We start from the raw sequence: 6,321 nt of genomic DNA, 5'->3' as shown, positions 1-6,321 counted from the left end.
GTGGCCCAGGCTTGGACCCAGTGGGGAGGCCCTGCCCACCAAGCACAACAGATGAGGTGACATAGGAAGAGGGAGCAGTGGATCTGCCTACCAGGGTGAATGGCTTCCTGGCTGCCGAGAAGGCCTATAGTACCGCTGTGGCCCCCAATGGGGGAGCGTGTCTTGGTGGGACTGTGGAAGCAGGTGTCAGCAGCCCTGAACCCTTGTGTGATCACTTTCTCATTTGGTGGGGGACCCCACAGTGCCACTGAAGTCCCAAGGAGTGGCCCAGGCTTGCATAGGCACAGCTGCCAGGGATCACGTCGGGCTCAAAATACACATCTCGTGCCCACCCCCCACCAGTGATGGCAGGTGGAATCTGCGACCAGATCTTATCACTATGCAAAGGCACAAATCCATCCCATCAAAAGGTATGAAGAGGTATGTTAATACTGCAAACCAGAAGGAAAAAGACAAACACCCAGAAATCAATCCTAAAGACACAGAAATTTACAATCTAAAAGACAGGGAATTCAATATAGCTATCATAAAAAAACTCAAAAGGTTACAAGGAAACTCAGAACGACAGTTCAATGAAATCAGGAATAAAGTGAATGAACACAGGGAATTCTTCACAAAAGAGATTGAAACTATAAGGAAGAACCAATCAGAAACTTTGCAGATGAAAAACAATGAATGAGATAAAGAAAAATCTGGAATCCTTAAATAACAGACTTGATATGGTGGAGGACAGAATTAGCAATTTAGAGGACAGTAATATAGAAACGCTCCAGCTGGAGGTAGAGAGAGATCTAAGACTGAAAGGGAATGAAGAAATTCTCCAAGAAATACCTGACTCAATTAGGAAATGCAACAGAAGGACTATAGGAATTCCAGAGGAAGTAGAGAGGGAGAAAGGAGTAGAGAGATTGTTCAAAGAAATAATAGCTGAGAACTTCCCAAACTGGGGGAAGGAGCTGGAATTGCACGTAAAGAAGATAATAGAACTCTTAATTACATCAATGTAAAAGGACCCTCTCCAAGGCATATATTAGTAAAACTGGCAAAAGCCAATGACAAGGAAAATATATAAAGGGCAGCAAGGCAGAAGACAATAACCTACAAAGGAACCCCATCAGGCTTTCAGCAGATTTCTCAGCTGAAACCTTACAGGCCAGTAGAGAGTGGAATGATATATTCAAAATTCTGAAAGATGAAAACCTTCAGCCAAGACTACTCTAGCCAGGAAAAATATTCTTCAGATATGATGGAGAAATAAAAGCTTTCCCACACAAACAAAAGCTGAGGGAGTTCATCGCCAAAAGATCCCCACACTCCTGCAAGAAATGGTCAAGGGCCTCATACCTGAAAAAAAAAGAAAGAGTTTTAAAACCCATGAGCAAGAAGATAAATAGGCAGACAAAATCAGAAAATTGCAGCTCTCTATCAGAGCAGATAAGCAAACACTTATGACATTAAAGAGAAAGGGAAGGAAAACATTAAAAATAATTATAATCACTTCATTCTAACCACAAAATCACAACACAAATGGAATAAGTTGTGACAAGAACAACTTAGATAGGGAAGAGGAAAGGGATGGAACATGCTTAGACTAAGGAAAGAAGAGGCTATCAGAAAATGGGCTATCTCATCTATGAGAACGTTTTTACAAACCTCATGGTAACCACTCAACAGAAAATCAGAACAGACACACAAATGATAAATAAAGGGAAAACTGAGAAAACTGTCATAGAGAGCTACCAAACTGAATTGGGATTCTGAAATACATGGGATGAGAAACAAGGGAAATACAGAATAACCACAAAACAAGTGATAAAATGGAGACATTAAGCCCTCATATATCAAAAATCATTCTAAATGTAAAGGGATTGAATTCTCCAATCAAAAGACAGAGAGTGGCAGGATGGATGAAAAAACAAGACCCTCCAACATGCTGCCTCCAGGAAATACATTTCGGCTGTAACCACAAACACATGCTTAGAGTAACGGGATGGAAGACAATACTCTAAGCTAACAGCAAACAAAAGAAAGCAGGTGTTGCCATGCTTATATCACACAAAGTAGAGTTCAACATAAAAGACAATGAGAGACAAAGAGGGGAACTATATAATGATAAACAAGACACTCCACCAAGAGGACATAACATTTATAAATACATATGCACCTAACACAGGAGCACCCAAGTACATAAAAGAACTATTCACTGAGCTAAAAGGAAATATTAACACCAAAACAATAAAAGTAGGGGACCCTAACACCCTACTTACCCCAATGGATAGATCATCCAGACAGAAAGCCAGCAAGGAAATAGCACAACTAAATGAAAAACTAGACCAGATCCACTTAATACATATAATACAGAACACTCCACCCAAACACAGCAGAATACTCATTCTTCTCAAGTGCACATGGAACATTCTCAAAGATAGACCATATGTTAGGAAACAAGGAAAGCCTCAATAAGTTTAAGAAGATTGAAATCACATCAAGCATCTTTTCTGACAATAATGCTATGAAACTAGAAATCAAGTACAAGAAAAAAACTGGGATAGTAATAAATGTGGAGACTGAACAATATGCTACTGAACAACCAATGGATCCTTGAAGACATTACAGGGGAAATGAAAACACATGTGGAGACAAATGAAAATGAAAACACACCACACCAACTCAGATGTGACACAGCAAAAGTGGCCCTAAGAGGGAAATTCATAGAAATACACACCCACCATAACAAACAAGAAAAATCTCAAATAAGCAGTCGTTAACTACACCTAACAGAACTAGAAAAACAAGAACAAACAAACCCCAAAGTCAGCAGAAGGAGGGAAATAATAAAAATTAGAGCAGAAATAGATGAAATTGAAACCAAACAAACAATAGAAAGGATCAATGAAACTAAGAGCTGCTGCTTTGAGAAGACAAACAAAATTGAAAAACCCTTAGCCAGACTCACTAAGAAAAAGAAGAGAGAAAGCTCAAATAAACAAAATTAGAAATGAAAAAGGAGAAATTACAGTGGATACCCCAGAAACACAAAGGACTTCAAGAGAATACTATGAAAAACTATATGCCAACAAATTAGACAAGCTAGAAGAAAGGGATAAGTTCTTAGACTCATACCACCTCAAAAAACGGAATCAAGAAGAAATAGAGAATCTGAATAGACCACTCATGAGAAAAGAGATCGAAACAATAATCCAAAACCTCCCCAAAAAATAAAAGCCCAGGATCAGATGGCTTCCCTGGAGAATTCTACCAAACATTCAAAGAAGATTTAATATCTATCCTTCTCAAAATATTCCAAAAAATTCAAGAAGACTGAACACTTCCCAACACATTTTACGAGGCCAAAATCACCCTGATCCCAAAGCCAGACAAGGACAACACAAACAAGGAGAATTAAGGCCAATATCACTGATGAACATAGATGCAAAAATCCTCAACAAAATACTGGCAAACCAAATACAGCAATACATTAAAAGGATGATACACACTGACAAGTGGGATTTATAGCAGGGACGCAGGGATGGTTCCACATCCGCAATTCAATCAATGTGTTACACAACGTGAACAAAATAAGGAATAAAAACCACATGACCATCTCAATAGATGCAGAGAAAGCATTTGACAAGATCCAACAGCCATTTGTGATAAAAACTCTCAATAAGATGGGCCTAGAAGGAAAGTACCTCAACATAATACAGGCCATGTATGACAAACCCACAGCCAACATTATACTCAACGGGGAAAAACTGAAAGTCATCCCTCTGAGAACAGGAACAAGACAAGGATGCCCACTCTCACCACTCTTATTCAACATAATACTGGAGGTTTGGGCCACAGCAATTAGGGAAGAAAAAGAGATAAACGGTATCAAAATTGGCAATGAAGAAGTGAAGCTCTCACTGTTTGCAGATGACATGATTTTATATATGGAAAACCCTAAAGAATCCATCGGAAAACTATTAGAAATAATCAACAACTACTCAAAGTTGCAGGGTAGAATATCAACTTACAAAAATCAGCGGCATTTCTACACTCTAGTAATGACATAACAGAAAGAGAAGTCAAGAATACAGTCCCATTTAGAATCACAACTAAAAGAATAAAATCTCTAGGAATAAATTTAACTAAGGAGGTGAAAGACCTATACAATGAAAACCATAAGACATTATTGAAAGAAATCGATGATGACATAAAGAAATGGAAAGAGATTCCATGCACATGGATTGGAAGAATAAACATAGTTAAAATGTCCATACTACCCAAAGCAATCTACAGATTCAATGCAATCCCAATCAGAAGCTCAATGACATTCTCCAGAGAAATAGAACAAAGAATTCTCAGGGCCAGCCAGTTGGCATAGCGGTTAAGTTCACACACTCTGCTTTTGCGGCCCAGGGTTTGTGGGTTTGGATCCAAGGTGCAAACCTACTCACTGCTCATCAAGCCATGCTGTGGCAGCATCCCACATATAAAACAGAAGAAGACTGGCACAGATGTAGCTCAGGAACAATTTCTCTCAAGCAAAAAGAGGAAGATTGGCAACAGACGTTACTTCAGGGCCAATCTTCCTCACCAAAAGAAAAAAGAGAGCGAGAAATAAATAGAACAAAGAATCCTAAAATTCATATGGGGCAACAAAAGACCCCCAATAGCTAAAGCAATCCTGAGAAAAAAGAACAAAGCTGGATACATCACCATCCCTGACTTCAAAATATACTACAAAGCTATATGAATCAAAACAGCATGGTACTGGTACAAACACAGACACACAGATCAATGGAACAGAATTGAAAGCCCAGAAATAAAACCACACATCTACACACAGCTAATCTTCAAGAAAGGAGCTAAGAACGTACAATGGAGAAAGGAAAGTCTCTTCAATAAATGGTGTTGGGAAAACTGGACGGTCACATGCAAAAGAACGAATCTTTCACCATACAGACAAATTAACTCAAAATGGATTAAACACTTGAAGGTAAGATGTGAAACCGTAAAACTCCTAGAAGTAAATATAGGAAGTACACTCTTTGACATTGGTCTTAGAAGGATCTTGTAGAATACCATGTCTACTCGGGCAAGGGAAACAAAAGAAAAAATAAACTAATGGGATTCATCAGACCAAAGAAGTTCTGGAAGGCCAAGGAAACCATGAGCAAAATGAAAAGACAACCCACCAACTGGGAGAAAATATTTGCAAACCATGTATCTGACAAGGGGTTAATATCCAAAATATATAAAGAACTCATACAACTCAACAACAAAGAAACAAACAACCTGGTCAAAACATGGGCAGAGGGTATGAACAGACATTTCTCCAAAGAAGATATACAGATGGCCAATAGGCACATGAAAAGATGTTCAACATCACTAATCGTCAGGGAAATGCAAATCAAAACTACAGTGAGATATCACCTTACACCGGTCAGAATGGCTATAATTACCAAGACAAAAAATAACAAATGTTGGAGAAGATGTGGAGAAAAGGCAACCCTCCTACACTGCTGGTGGGAATGCAAACCGGTGCAGCCACTATAGAAAAGAGGATGGAGATTTCTCAAAAAATGAAAAATAGAAGTACCATCCGACTCAGTTATCCCACTAATGGGTATTTATCCAAAGAATTTGAAATTAACATTTCAAACCAACTCACTCACCCCTATGCTCATTGCAGCATTATTCACAATAGCCAAGAGGTGGAAGCAACCCAATTGCCCATCGACCAATGAATGAATAAAGAAGACGTGGTTTACATACACAATGGAATACTACTCAGCCATAAAAAACCCCAAAATTGTCCCATTTGCAACAACATGGATGGGCCTTGAGGGTATTATGTTAAACAAAATAAGCCAGACAGAGAAAGACAAATACTGTATGATTTCACTCATAGGTGGAAGATAAAAGACATGAACAAAGAGATCAGATTAGCGGTGACCAGAGGAGAAGGGGGTTGGGGGGTGAGCATAAGGGCTAAAGGGACACATATATATGGTGACTGACAAATAATAAAGTACAATGGAAATTTCACAAAGTTATATACTATTATGACCTCCATAAAATTTTTTAAAAAGGGTGTCTTAAGAGATCAGCTATGGCCTAATGTCTCTGACTTATTGACTCATTTACCTCCCATAGTGGTCCCCAGGGACAAGGATGTCCTATCATCTCAGAACACCCCAAATCCCCAGCCCAGCTGCAGTGAGTTCCTGCTCCTATAGCTCGTGATGGGGTCAGAGGTAGCCCACTTTTTTTTTATTAAGATTATGATAGTTTACAACCTTGTGAAATTTCAGTTGTACACTACTGTTAGTC

The sequence above is a fragment of the Equus quagga genome, unplaced genomic scaffold (genome assembly GCF_021613505.1).
Source record: "Equus quagga isolate Etosha38 unplaced genomic scaffold, UCLA_HA_Equagga_1.0 HiC_scaffold_2438_RagTag, whole genome shotgun sequence".
Classification (NCBI taxonomy): Eukaryota; Metazoa; Chordata; class Mammalia; order Perissodactyla; family Equidae; genus Equus; species Equus quagga.
The sequence above is the reverse complement of the archived record's forward strand: the minus strand, read 5'-3'. Positions refer to the sequence as shown.